This window comes from Dipodomys merriami, unplaced genomic scaffold, assembly GCF_024711535.1.
Source record: "Dipodomys merriami isolate MVZ:Mamm:240054 unplaced genomic scaffold, mDipMer1.0.p SCAF_3679, whole genome shotgun sequence".
In the NCBI taxonomy this organism is placed as follows: Eukaryota; Metazoa; Chordata; class Mammalia; order Rodentia; family Heteromyidae; genus Dipodomys; species Dipodomys merriami.
Window position 1 is genome coordinate 1 of NW_027205247.1, and position 15,349 is coordinate 15,349.

The 15,349-nt window shown below is 37.8% G+C and overlaps 1 pseudogene; it reads right to left on the reverse strand.

The window, feature by feature from the left end:
* Window positions 1–40: 40 nt before the first annotated feature.
* Window positions 41–138, reverse strand: LOC138804518 (U6 spliceosomal RNA; annotated as a pseudogene).
* Window positions 139–15,349: the final 15,211 nt, after the last annotated feature.

Consider the following 15,349-nt stretch of genomic DNA (forward strand, 5'->3'; position numbering starts at 1 on the left):
ATTCCTTTCCTTGCCATATAGATATACACTTGCAATATTTTAAAATATGAAATGCTTTAGCAATTTGTTTGTCATCCTTATACAGGAGACATGCTAATCTCTGCATCATTTTGATCTTAGTATACAGTATATGTTGCTGTAGCAAGTAGTTGATATTGCTTTCTATTGCCTTCAGCATGTTGATGCTCTAGTCAGCCCTTCTTTACTGTTTCTACAATATGCAGCAATGGATTCTACAACATATACAATCAAATAAATACAATCTCTAACAAATGTAATTATTCCATATTATATATTACATTGTTATATATTAATGTAATTACTAACATATATTTGATTATAGTTTACAAGAGAATAAATAAATGCGAAATTGTTCATGCTGTGGCCCCTGGGAGCACTTGTTCACTTTGCTGATGCCCATCCCTAAAATAATATAAACTTGTCTTCTTTCCTCTCTTCCTACCATTACCATGTGTTCATTGAAGAGTATTTAATAAATGAAGTCATCTAAGAATTCTAACCAAATCTACAATTTTATCAGCAATTCACCTTTATATTATCCCAATAAATCAAGACAGAAAGAGATGAAGAAGAAGAAATTAGAGAGCTAAAGAAGTCTTAAAAGTGTGGTGGATATTAAAGCAGATAGTTGTGACAGAGCTATGATAGACTTTTCAATAGCATCCTAGTTAAACCATGACAAGTCTATACATCCCAAGAATTTCATAATGCCTCTTCTTTAAACACAACATAAATATGGAAACATACATATAATTGCATCAAATCAACTTCATGAAGAAATAATATGGCTTGTCAGAGGTGTCTATCTGAATAGCATTGAATAGAGGCACAAATCTATTTCTAAAAGGAAACTAGAAGAATAATTCATGTATTTTTTAAACAAAAGTGGTAACAATTTCCATGATAAAGGGAAAAATACTTCAAATATTTCCAAGAATATTAAAGTCCATGGGCTCAGTCAAAATTTCTATGTACCAAAATCAATATCATTGTATAAGATAATGTTTGTAGAAGTTGTCATTTTAATTGACTTCTGTTCCCTTGGCCATTATTTTTATCATCACAGTGATTAAGGTGCTTTGAACTAAATGTTAATTCAATGTAGTCTGAAATGAAGCAGAACAAAATTTCTTTAAGCCACACTGACCGCTAGAGACACAAGATTATAAATATGCTGGAGTAAAATAAAAATGCATCTCAACAACATCAACATGAGTAAAATGGGTTTATATTTTGTCACAAGTAAGCACAATAAACTGAACTGTATGTAATACTCCACTAAATATACAGCATTGCAAGTTATTAAAATTTCACTGCAAAGACAAAAAGACAGAGGCAAAGAGAAATAATCTAGACCAAAAAAGACTTTGCAACAACTGAAAATGCCCAACTTTGCAAACAATTGAAATGTATGTACCGATTCAAGCCAGCCCAGGCAGGAAAGACCGTGAGACTCCTATCTCCAATAACCACCAGAAAACTGGAAAAGGTGCTGTAGCTCAAGTGGTAGAGCGCTCACCTTGAGCTGAAGAGCTGAGGGACAGCACCCAGGCCCAGATTTTAAGCCCCACGACTGACCAAAAAAAACAAAAACAAAAAACTATTTTCCAATTTGAAAAGCAACAACAAAATCAAAAAGAAATCTACATTAAATTTACCTTTTAAAAATCCTCTATTAGCCAGGTGCTGGTGGCTCTTGTCTGTAATCCTAGCTACGTCTGTAATCCTAGCTACTCAGGAGGCTGAGATCTGAGATTCATGGTTCAAAACCAGTCCAGACAGGAAAGTCTGTGATACTCTTATCTCCAATTAACCACCAGAGAACCAAAGTGGTGCTGTGGTTCAACTGATAGAGCACTAGCCTTGAGCTGAAAAGCTCAAGGACAGCATCCAAGCCCAGAGTTCAAGACTCATGACCAAAAAAAAATCCTCTATTATTATATAATTAAACTGGTTCATAGAGTACATCACTGGTAAAGATGGTTATATTTGGTGTTGAATGTCACTGTAACAAAGGATAACAAAGTGAGCAGCTTGCAGCACACACACAGAAAAATGAACACTCTCACAGTTTTGGAGATTAGAAGGCTGAAGTCAAAGGTGTCAGCAGAACTTTGCTCCTCCTGCTTATTTCTAGCTTTTGTGGTGGCCATGAACTTTTCACATTCCTTGTCTTGCACTTTACCACTCTGATATCTTCTTCTAGTATCTTCTCTCTGCATGTATCACTTTATTTGTCTCTTTCCTTTTAAGGATGCTGATCATTTCTGATAAATGTACCACTCTACTCTCATGTTAATTTTAAGTAATACTACTTCCAAAGAAGGACATAGTCTGAGATACTAGGTTAGCACTTTATCATACTTTTGAGAAGCATACATTTAAAAATGATGATATCAGGCAGGCACTGGTGGCTCACACCTGTAATCCTGGCTACTCAAGGGGCTGATATCTGAGGATCATGGTTCAAAGCCAGCATGAGCAGGAAAGCCTGTGAGATTTTAATTTCCAATTAACTACCGGAATTGGTGCTATGTGCCGGAACTAGCCGGCAACGAAAGGAACTCCTGATTTAGGGGGCGAGGACGGAAAAATAAAGACATAAGACAAAGGATGGGGTTGGGAGGTCTGCAGCTCAAGACTGCAGCCCCGTTTATTTTTAACTCTCCTTATTTATACTATTAGAAGTCAAGAGGTAACCTAAGGTCACCATAGTGCAGAAAAGCAAGAAAAGTCTTTAATAAAAACAAGGGTGCAGAAAGAAACAAGACAAGGTCAACTGATAGAAAGTAAAGAAAATTCTACAGACATAGCAAGGCAAACCCGGACACCTGGTGTTATTCATGAAAGCCAGGTCCTTGTATGTGCCTTCAAGTGAGCACAAGGGTCAAGATGACCTTGGAGTTTTACTGTCGGCTCCCAACAGCTATGGGTCCAAATGATGTAGTGCTAGCCTCAAGTAAAATAATCTCAGGGAAAGCACCCAGGTCCTACGTTAAAGCCCAAGACCAGCAAAACTAATGATGATACCTATCACTGATTATGGGAAAATACATGTGCAGAGAAACCTGACAGATCTACTCTAATAACAACAGAGGCTGGAGGGGATGTGGACAGAAGGGAACCTTACTACATTTTTGGTGGGGGTGTAAACTTGTTCAACCACTTTGGAAAGCAGTATGGAGGTTCCTCAAAAGACTCCACATAGAGCTCCCCTATGACCCAGCAATCCCACTTTTGGGCATTTACCCAAATATTTACAAACAAGACCACACTAAAGCTACCAGCACGACTATGTTTATTGCAGCATTATTTACCATAGCTGACATATGGAACAAACCCAGATGCCTCTCAGTAGATGAATAGATCAAGAAAATGCGGTGTATATATACACAATGGAATTCTATGCCTCCATCAGAAAGAATGACATTGCCCAATTTGTTAGGAAATGGAAAGACTTGGAAAAAATTATATTAAGTGAAGTAAGCCAAGCCCAAAGAAACATAGGTTCCATGGTTTACCTTATTTCCAATATCTAGTATATGTATGAGTCAAGCAGAAAAGGTCAGATAAGGTGATGTTAGGAAAATGAACCCTAAGATATGTATTCAAATTTTTTTCTTTCATGTGATTGTTACTAACACATTCATAAGATTATTTCTTTGTTGCTTTGTATGTCCGTCCCCCACAGTATAATCCCTGCTTTCACTGTATTTGCTGTTGGTATAATTAGTGGAGGGGAAGGGGAAAAACAAATCATTTAAATAGGGATACAGGTGGACCCATTGCAACAATGAGATGTACAAGTCGTTATGTCGAAAACGAACTTTACAACTTTGGTGGGGGGGCAGCGTGGGGAGGATTGCGGGGGCGGGAGGAGGATGGGAAGGGCTGGGAAGGGGAAACAAAGGAGGAGGCTACAATGCTTGATAAGAAATGTACTCATTAATTGTAACCCTTCTGTACAATATTTTCACAATAAAAAAAAGAAGAAAAAAGAAACCTGACAGTTCTAAAATAGGAAACAATTTGGGCATGATGGCACTCACCTGAAATCCCAACTCTGGAGGTAGAGGCAGGAAGATGAAGACCCATAGACCAGCCTGTTATTAGTAGTTGGACATCATCAATAATACAGATAATAACAGATTCTAGTATGGATGTGAGTGAATAGTAACTCTAGTACAATGTTAGTAAGAGTGTAAACTTTTTCAACTACACTGGAAAACAATATGGAAGATCCTCAAAGAACTACAGTAAAATCCAGCAATTCTATTCTTAAAGATTACAAACTAGGATACAGTAAAGTCACTTGCACAACCATGTTTATTGCAGCACTGTTCACCACAGCCAAGGTATGGAATCAGCCCAGGTGGCCCTCAATAGATGAATGGGTAAAGAAATTTATATAACTAAATTTTACTTATCCTTTAGAAAGAATAATATTGTATCATTTGCAAAAAAATGGAAAGACCTAGAAAATATCATACTAAAAGAAATCAGGCTCAGGGAGTCAAAGATGTATGTTTTCTCTCATATATGAAAGCTAGAATTCATTTATAAATATAAGTAAACATCTTCAATGTTATGCAAATATACACAAATGTATCAGCCAAAATCTGGTAGAATCAGGAATGAACTCAGAGTGTAATTGCTAAGAAAGGCTGACTCACAGTCCAACAAAATAAACAACAGGAAACGAGTATTCAAAAGTGAAAAGGATCAAAGAAAGGGAGCTAGACAAATGAAGAACAGGGAAGAATGCAGTCATAAAATTCAATGTTTATCTTACAAAACTGAGAAAGGGGTGAAATTGGGAGGGATGGGGGAAATGATGAAATGGATAATATTAATCAAGATGCATTGTACTCATATATTGCTTTGTTGAACGGCAATTCCTTAACACAACTACTTTAACATACTAAAAATACACTAAAAATAAAATATAAAATAAACATAAACATAAAAAGAAAAGTAATGTCATTTGTCAAAGTGGCATTTATAGGACAGAATCTATGTACTGAGTTTATCTCTTGCAGAGAGTAGAGTTGCACTACAATGTATTACAATAAAAATTATAACACTTAAGGTTGGTCAAGTGGCTTAAACCAGCTCCTTAAATATTGCTAGTGAAGGTGGATATGGCCCAAGGTAGATATGTTCCTGTGTAGTACAGACTGGGATCCAGAACCAGTGCTTTTTGAAGTCCTGTAGTTAATAATAATGAAGAAACTCAAGTTCACATTCTAACCTAAAAAAAAAATCAGTATTTTTATTTTCCCCTTAAGTCTGGTGACGAGAAGGAAACATAAAAACTAAACCTGGAAGATATTTTCTTGCCAAATAGCAAAGAAGTTATCAAAGATTACTGACATCAAACCTGACTGAAGTAGCTCATGTCTGTAACCCTTACTACTCATCAAGTTGAGATCCAAGGATCATGGTTATAAGCTAGCCCACCCAGACAGAAAATATCCATTACATACACACACACACACACACACACACACACACACACACACACACACACACACACACACACACACACACACACACACACACTCACACACACACACACCAGAAAAATCCATGTCACATTTACCTCCAATTAACATCACCAAAAAACAAGAAATGGTGCTGTGGCTCAAGTGGTAGAGTGCTAGCCTTGAGCAAAAATGCTCAAGGACAATGCTCAGGCCCTGAGTTCACGCCCTCGGACCAGCTCAAGAAGTAAAAAAGTACTAACATTGTGTCATGGGGATTCAGGAGCAAGTAAAGGACGTGAAGTGTGCAAAGACTACAAAATAAGCACATCAATAAATATAAATGGATTAAGATACATCAAATTCATTTAAATCTCAAGAGATCCTGTGATATTCAAAGTTATTATAGCTAAGGGTCTCTGCAGAAACAAGTGATAGATGATACATAGATAGCTAGATAATTAGATAGACAGACAGACAGACAGACAGATAGATAGATAGATACATAGATAGAATTTAAAAATTACTATAAAAGTTCAGATAATCATGGAATCTTAGGAAAATGAAACCTAAGATATGTATTTAAATGTTTTTTTCTTTCATGCTTTTGTTTCAAACGCATTTATAAGATTATTTCTATGTTGTTTTTATGTCCCTCCCCCACAGTATAACCCCTGCTTTTACTGTATTTGATGTCGATATAATTTGTGGAGGGGAAGGGGAAAAACAAGTCGTTTAAATAAGGATACAGGTGAACCCGTTGCCACAATAAGAAGTACAAGTTGTCATGTCGAAAACGAACTTTACAACTTTGGTGGGGAGGGAGGATTGGGTGGGGGACGGCAGGGGGAGGCTGGGAAGGGATGGGAAGGGGAAACAAAGGAGGAGGATACAATGCTTGATAAGAAATGTACCTTGCCACAAATAAAATAAAATAAAATAAAATGAAAAAAAAAAAGAAAGCAGGAAGTAGAACTGTGGCTCCAGGTAGATGTCTAGCCTTGAGAGAAAGAGCCAAGCCAGCATGCAAGCCCTGAGTTCAAACCATAATACCAGCAAAATAACAAATAACGAAAAATATTGTTTTTCCTAGTCTTTCTTTCTTTTGATATATTTTTTGTCAGTCATGGGGCCCTAAACTCTGGGCCTGGGCCCTGTCCCTCAGCTCTTCAACTCATGAGACTCTTTTTTTAAAAATACTTTTTTATTTTAAAAATACTGCACAGAAGGGTTACAGTTACATGAGCAAGGTAATGAGTACATTTCCTATCAAGCATTGTTACCTCCTCCTTTGTCTTTCCCCTATACTCTCTTCCCTCCCCACCTCTACAACTACACTCTCCCCTTCTCTCCTCCCCCCACTCCCTGCCTAAATTGTAAAGTTCACTTTTCAACAAAGTGTCTTGTGCATCTCATTGTTACAATGGGTCTACCTGTATCCCTACTTAAGCATTTTGTTTTTCCCCTTCCCCTGCCCAAGCTAGAGAAGTGTATAATCAAGATGCAGAGCACAGACAACAAATACTGTGGGGGAGGAACATACAAAGAAACAAAAAGATAATATGGTACATTATAAATATGTTAGAAACAATAGCAAGAAATAAAAAACCACTTTTGTCCCAATCTTGGGGTTCATTTCATTTAACATCGTCTTATCTGGTCATATTTACAGAGGGGATGAGGCCAGAAGGGAATCCTACTGCATTGTTGGTAGGAGTGTAAACTTGTTCAACCACTTTGGAAGTAGTATGGAGATTGCTCAAAAGACTCCACATAAGCTTCCCTATGACCCAGCAGTCCCACTTTTGGGCATTTACCCAAATGATCACAAACAAGACCATACTAAAGCTACCAGCACAACTATGTTTATTACAGCATTATTTCCCATAGCTAAGATATGGAACCAACCCAGATGCCTCTCATTAGATGACTGGATCAAGAAAATGTGCCTCCCTCAGAAAGAATGACATCACCCCATTTGTTAGGAAATGGAAAGTCTCTGAAAAAATTATATTAAGTGAAGTAAGCCAGGCCCAAAGAAACATAGGTCCTATGGTTTCCCTTATTTGCAGTAACTAGTATATGTCTGGGACAAGCAGAAAAGTTCCAAAGCTATGTACATATGACCAGATAAGATGATGTTAAGCAAAATGGACTCCAAGGTAGGGACACAAATGTTTTTATTTTTCTTTCTTGCTAATGTTTCATGAGACTCTTAACTGCAATTAATCATAGAACAATCTGGAAGTGGCACTGTGGTTCAACTGGTAGAGTGCTAATCTTGAGCAAAAAATCTCAGAGACAATGCTTAGGCCTTGAGTTCAAGCTCTATACCAAATAAAAAAAAAGAGGAGGGATATGATAAGATTGGGGTTTGAATGCAAGACCCTGTTTGTGTTTTCTTTTTTATAATTTTTTATTGTAAAAATAGTGTACAGAGTAGTCACAGTTACACGAGTAATATAATGAGTACATTTCCTGTTGAGCATTGTTACCTCCTCTTTTGTTTTTGCCCTACCATCCCTTCCTTCCTCACCTCCCCAAATTCCCCTTTTTCCCCCTCTAGTTGTAAAGTTCATTTTCAACATAATATCTTGTACATCTCATTGTTACAATGGGTCAACCCGTATCCTTGTTTCAACATTTTGTTATTTGTCTAGAGAACACAAACAGGATAACAAAATCCTGTTTGTGTTTTCTAGACAAGTATTCCAATATATGAGCCACCAGCACCCACAACCTGTTCTGCTTTAGTTATTTTTCTAGATAAAGTCTTTCATTTTTGCCCATGAAAAAGAAAAGAAAAGAAAAGAAATGTACCTTGCCCATGTAATTGTAACCCCTCTGTACGGTATTTTCACAATAAAAAAAAGGTGATCTTTACTCAATCTACATATCAAAATACTAATCTCTCATGTGAACATCCTCATATTCACCCAAAAATAGCTTTGTCAGCTATCTGGAAATCTTTAGCCCACTCAACTTGATGCATACAATTAGCCATCATAATTAAGGCGATGTGGTGAGCCTTTTCTTTTTTTTCCTTTTGAAGAATAATAGAGAAGTACATCATTTTGAAAACTTGCCAATAAAAGTCAAAAATAAAATATCTGTCCTCCCTTTTTTTTCTGTTGGTCATGATCTGTTGGGCCTGGAAACTGTCCCTGAGCTCTTCAGCTCAAGGCTAGTGCTCTACCCACATAAGCCACAGCTCCACTTCAGTTTTCTGGTGGTTTATTAGAGATTAGAGTCTGACAGACTTTTCTTCCCAGGCTGGCTTTAAACTGCGATCATCAGATCTCAGCCTCCTGAGTAGCTAGCATTACAGGCGTGAGGCACCAGTGCCTAGCTTGGTCTTTCTTTAACTACACAAATTACAACCGTGTTTTTAAGCAAACAGTGCATGTTTCTCTTTATAAATGTATTCTGGACACTCAGCAAATGAAAGAGATCATAGAATTATAACATCACCATTGGGCAGCCCTTAGTGATTTAATGTATCTATGCACTGACCACCATTTTTCTCATGTTAGAAAGACACAGAGAGAGAGAGAGTCAGAAAGGCAGAGGCAGAACCAGACCTTGTAAGTCTGTATCTTTCTTATACTGAGGATGGAGGGCCACCTCCTAACCTATGAGGTAGATATAACCAAAATAGTCTAACCATAATTGGATAAAACCTTGAAAACTTAATTATCAATTTGCAGAAAATAAACAAGGCAGAAGAATTTATTAAACTATACCGTGAAACACTAAGAGAACAATCATAGAGAAAATCTGGGCATGGAAAATTCTAAAGGGCAAACAAAAACTAGGAAGAAAAAAGATGCAGGGGGTGAACCTACAAAGATTAAAAGGTGTCAAACAATTATTGGGGTGTATTTATGTCATTTATAAAAATGTCAGCATGTTAAATGGCATTAAGATGCTGCTGTTAGCTGCTAAGAGTAATAACTATTCTGTTTTTTGTAGAGTCCTGTCATTTTTGGTTGCACCATGAAGGTTTCCAGGTAAAGTCATATGTCTGAGATTTGATTCAGTATCAATTAGTGTGAAAGGTAGAGGACAGAACAGAATTTGCCACATTTGATTGAAGATAGATATAGAGAGGTCACTAAAGAATTCTGTTTACTTTTGTATGAATGTTTAACTTTTTCATAAAAACTTGCAATTCACTGACATAGCTCTTCCTTAGCCTGGGTAAGGCCCTATGTTGAATCTCCAGCACCGCCAAAGACAATAAATGAGAGAAAAAAAATCACTTCAATTTTTTTTCATATGTAGAATAAAAAGGAAACTAAGAACTAAATTTCTTCTATGACTTTGTGATCTGGGAAAGTCATACAAGGATAAAATTTCCTCTTCTGCTATCAAACCATAAACTCTGTGAGTACAAAATCTGTTTTCTTCCTTTTCTGTATTCTTGAGAGATAATTCAGTGCCTTGTATACCATGGACATACAATACATATATGTTGAATTATGTTGAAAAACCTGCTAATATATTAGCTGCTTCAACGAAAAATCCTTTTGAAATTCTCTTTCAGATGTGATCTCTAAACCTGTATAGGAAATATTGTTACCCAATGATAATTCTACCGGAGACCTTGATTCCCACCAAATGTAATCATAAATGAATGAACTCATATAACATATGCACTACTCAGGTAATATTCTATTTTTAGCAAGGTCTAAAAGTGAAGAATTTTACTGCAGTTAGTAGAGACTCTCAACATACATTTTACATATATATTTTTTCAGTGTTTTAAATATGTTGTACTAAAATGAAGCCAGGGAATCCAGGATTGGGGGAGAGTCATTATAGGCAGCCCAAGCAAGTCAGGCCTGACCTCTCCACTACCATGATACATACCACAGCAAACAACTTTACTTTTTCCACCTATATTATTATGATAGTTTCATATAATGGTGTCAATTTTTTAAAGTTTCCTTATTTTAAAAAGATTTTTTAAAAAAAACATTTGTTTTCAAAGAAGTTAGAAACCCTGAGCAGGGTACTGGTGGCTCATACCTATAATCATAGCTACTCAGGAGGCTGAGATCTGAGAATCTTGGGTTGAAGCCAGTCCAGGGAGGAAAGTCGATGAGCCTCTTACCTCCAATAAACTACCAAAAAAGCTGAAAGTGAAGCTGTGACTCTCAAGTGGTAGAATGATAGCCTTGAGCAAAAGAATCTAAGGGACAGTGCCTCTGGGCCTGAGCTTAAGCCACAGGACCAGCCCCCCCCCCAAAAAAAAGGAGTTAGCAACCTTATTTCAGAGTATCATTATTATAAATTTTTCTTCCCCATAACTGTATAGAACTATAACAGAGCAATGGGGTAACTAGCATATTAAAGAACAAAACCTTTGGGGCTGGGAAGGTGGCTCAGTGGTGGAGTGCTTGCCTTACATGCATGAGGCCCTGGGTTCAATTCCTCAGCACCACATAAGCAGAAAAAGCCGAAAGTGGGGCTGATGCTCAAGTAGTAGAGTGCTAACCTTCACCTGAAGAACTAAGGGACAGCGCCCAGGCCCACCTTTCAGGCCCCACAACCGACCAAAAAAAAAAAAAAAACATTTGTTAAAAATATTTTTATATAATGTAAAGTTTTCTGACAATCAAAAATGCCCACTTATTTTACCTTCTTTAATATTCTTGTTATTCTGTATTCTAATTAACACAAATACATAAATCGTGTTCACAGTCTGTAATTAGGCAGTGCTTCTGACATATCCAAACTATGTGAAATTAATAACACAGGGAAAAAGTTCTCAGAGCAAAGCTGATTCTGTTGAGTATTGAAAACCATTCTTCTGCTGTGAAATATAGCCCAAAACAGTACTGGGAATTCAGTATCTGTAAGGATGAACAGTATTTTTTATTATTCAAAACTATTTCAGCGTTTGAATTATTATTATTCTAACTCCAGAGAACTAGAAACTTTAAGATGTCAAATGTAAAACCTACATAAAACCATGTATTTTTTTGTTTAAAAGGAGATCCAATAGCTTTTCACTGAAGAAAAACAAAGTATTAACATATCAAGGCAGAAAATGAAAAAGAAGAAAAAAATTGGGAAGAGATCATAGTGAAATACAGAAAGAGGTAGAGAATATCTAAGAAACCAGATCAGCTGAATCTTAGTTACAAGTATATCCACACAAGCATTTCAGAACTCATTGTCAGTGGGAGTCTTATCTCTGCTTCCTTGATTTGATCTCCATCTGGTATTATTTTCAGAACATATCACTGTGATCTCATAACTCTTAGTAAGCCATTATAAAGTTGAAGATTTGCTTTTCTGCTTTAAATAAATGTCAGGATTATTAAATATACTATAAAATATTATGTCAAAAATCTGCCAGTCAAGAAGAGAGGACTGCACTGCACTTGCAAAATCAATAATGGCTCTCTGTGTGTGTGTGTGTTTAGTGTGTGTGTGTTTATGTACAAACGTGTGCATGTGCCATTAATGAGGCTTAAAATCAGGGCCTGGGAACTGCCTCTCAGCTTTTTTTTTTTTTTTTTTTTTTTGGGTCCGGTTGTGGGGCCTGAACTCTGGGCCTGGGCACTGTCCCTCAGCTCTTCAGCTCAAGGCTAGCGCTCTATCACTTGAGCCCTAGTGCCACTTCCGGCTTTTTTCTTTTTGCTTATGTGGTGCTGAGGAATCGAACCCAGGGCCTCATGCATGCAAGGCAAGCACTCTACCACTGAGCCACCTTCCCAGCCCCATGCCTCTCAGCTTTTTTGCTCAAACCTAATGCTCTCCCACTTGAGCCAGAGCCCCACTTTCAACTTTTTCATAGTTAATTGGAGATAAGAGTTTCATGGATCTTCCTGTCCATGCTAGCTTTGAACTGTGGTCTTCAGATTTCAGCCACCTGAGTAGCTAGGATTAAAGCATAAACCCTAGTGTCTGGGTAATAACAGACTCTTAATCAGAACACCGGTTAAATGGTCTCACCACCCACTCTATGACATTAATGTTTTGATCAACTTTTTAAGAAGAGAAGACCTTAAGTCAGTCCTACATTTCCATATAATATTAATAGACACAAAATGTAGAAACTCAAAGCCTAAATCTAAACCTATATACCAGAATAAATCATAGCTTCCAGCATTAAAGTACTCAGTTCTGTTTTTTGAAAACTATTTCTCTTAGGGTGAGATTGTGATTGGGACACATTGTATACATGTACAGAAATGTCACACCAAAATTCTTCTTGTGTAACTAATGGATACTAATAAATTAAAAAACAAAACAAAACAAACCTCTCTTGAGCCAGGCATGGGTGGCTCACAAATTCTAACTACTCATGATCTAGGATCCCAGTTCAAAGCCAGCCAGGGCAGCCATGAGACTCTTTTCTCCAATTAAACACCAGAAAAACGGAAGTGGAGCTGTGCTCAAAGTTTAGAGTGCTAGCCTGGAGCAAAGAAGGTCAGAGACATTGCCCAGGCCCTAAATTCATACCTCATGACTCACAAAAATAAAAAACAAAACAAAACCCCTCTCTAATTTTTTTTCTGGAATCCTAAATACGCTTACCAAAGCAAAAATTACACTGAACAAGAGATAGTCAAAATGGCATCATTGAACATTCTAGATCACCACAATAATCAACAGAACCATCATCTTAACCATAATAAGCACAAGGTTCTAGGGTCAGATCTACACTGAAGGCCAGTCACAGGGCCTTAGGCCTCTTATCTATCTCTAATTTCTCATCTCTAAAATATATAAATTGGATACAGCCCTATATAACACTAAAATACTCTGTACAGTTATGTTTCTGCAACTTCCTATGAAGTGCAAAAAAAGTATTCAAACATAAATATCTAAAGTTTACTGACTTTATGACTTACAGTGACCTTACAAACAGTTTTACCTAATATAAGTTTTTGAAAAGCTATAGAAAATGTTATCACAAACATACATTCTCTATTAATAGGGGTTAAGTTATTTCTTTCTTGAATTAAGAAACTATAACAAAGGGACTTAGAAAGTTATAATATTGGTAAAAGCTAATTTGTGATAAGGTATGAACCTGAGCAACCAATGTCCCTTCATATATAAAATTACAACTGGATATCTGTTGCTACTGATCTATCAAAACATCCTATCAACTTAAACTCTCAGAAGAAAACTATAAATTCACTTCTTTTATGATTCTATGATGGTTTAATTATTATTTATATTTATTCAGCATTTTGTAACTACTGAAAATGAGAATTCATAATTAGGAACTGAAGTCCAAAAACTCTGGATATGAGTAAATTCAACTCTTTCACATTAGAGGCCATCTATGTTTCTATATACACATTTATGCAAACAAATATCTACATATACAAATAAACACACCACCCTCCAACTAATTAACTGAATTTCCCAATATTCCATAGCTATATATCCCAAGGCTATTGCTACTATAAGCATAATAGATCAATATATGCAGTTGACAAGGTTATCGTCAAAATTCTTTCGGGGCTGGGAAGGTGGCTCAGTAGTAGAGTGCTTGCCTTGCATACATAAGGTCCTGGGTTCGATTCCTCAGCACCACATAGGCAAAAAGAAAAAAAGCCGGAAGTGGCGCTGTGACTCAAGTGGTAGAGCACTAGCATTGAGCTGAAGAGGTGAGGGACAGCGCCCAGGACCAGAGTTCAGGCCCCAAGACCGGACCACCCCCAAAAAAATTCTTTCTTGACTAAAATCCTAGGCTCCTTGGAAATACTCACTGTCCTGAGAGAAATTAGATATTCCATTTTCTAAAGAAATGAGCTGAGAAGTTTCCTAGCCTTTGTAGTTTCTTAGTGTGTGTGGGGGGGCGGGGGGCGGAGGGGGATGATCCCAGACAGTTTAAAAAAGAAAGGAACATTTTGAAGGATTATTTGGTAGCTTCCAAAATAACAGGATACTGACTGTGAAGTATAAATATGAAGATAATTGCTAGCAAAATACCCATTATAAAGGAAGCTAGGCAGCTTCTAAGGCCAAAACAGAAATGAGGTCATAGAGCAATAGGTGGGCACCCCAGCACTGTAAACCATGCACACCGGACTTTGGGTAGGACTATAAAGCAAGATGAAGAACATCTAGAACTTTCAGCTCTGTCCATAGAAGGCAGGTTTTGCACGGGACTTCCCAAAACAAAGGGTCCAAATCCAGTGAAGTCCGGCACAAAGAAAATTGATATAGGATAGATAGGTGACAGAAACTGACATTATTATGAATAAGAAGACTTCATTAGCCTTTCAGGAGAAGAGGGGGAAGGAGATGAAATGAGGACAGGAAGCAGGGGAGGGACAGGGGGTGGAGCAGGATAGAGGGAAGAGAGGAGGGGGAAGAGAGGCAGGGAAGGGAAGAGGAGGGAGGCAGCCATGGGCTGTAGTGGCTATGCCAGGCCAGAAGAGAGAACAGCAGCGTGAAAGCTGAGCACAGAGCGCAGAACTGAGGGCTAGTGGGAGAGCAAGCTGCCTGCCAAGCCGGCCTCTGCTGCCTTCTCTTGCAGGTAGCAGCTCCAGCCAGGGCACCGGCCGCCTTGCAGCTCTGCAACAGGCATCCAGGTCCAGGTTGAGGGAGCCTAAGAGCCAGGGAGTGGGCGAGCAATTGAGCCTGGGTATTGAGCACTGCAGCAGGAGGCAGCCAAACCCAGCAGGCACAGTGCTGGTGGCCTTGGGAGTGGGAGCCCATCCCTTGGCCTGCTTGGCCCCTTCTTCGCCTTCCCTGCACTCCCGCCCACAGCACCTGCACGGCCCTACACATCTTACATAGAGCCAAAAATAGTGATTTAATTCATAACTGATCACATGATTGGATATTAGAAATAATCATCTTTATTTTAC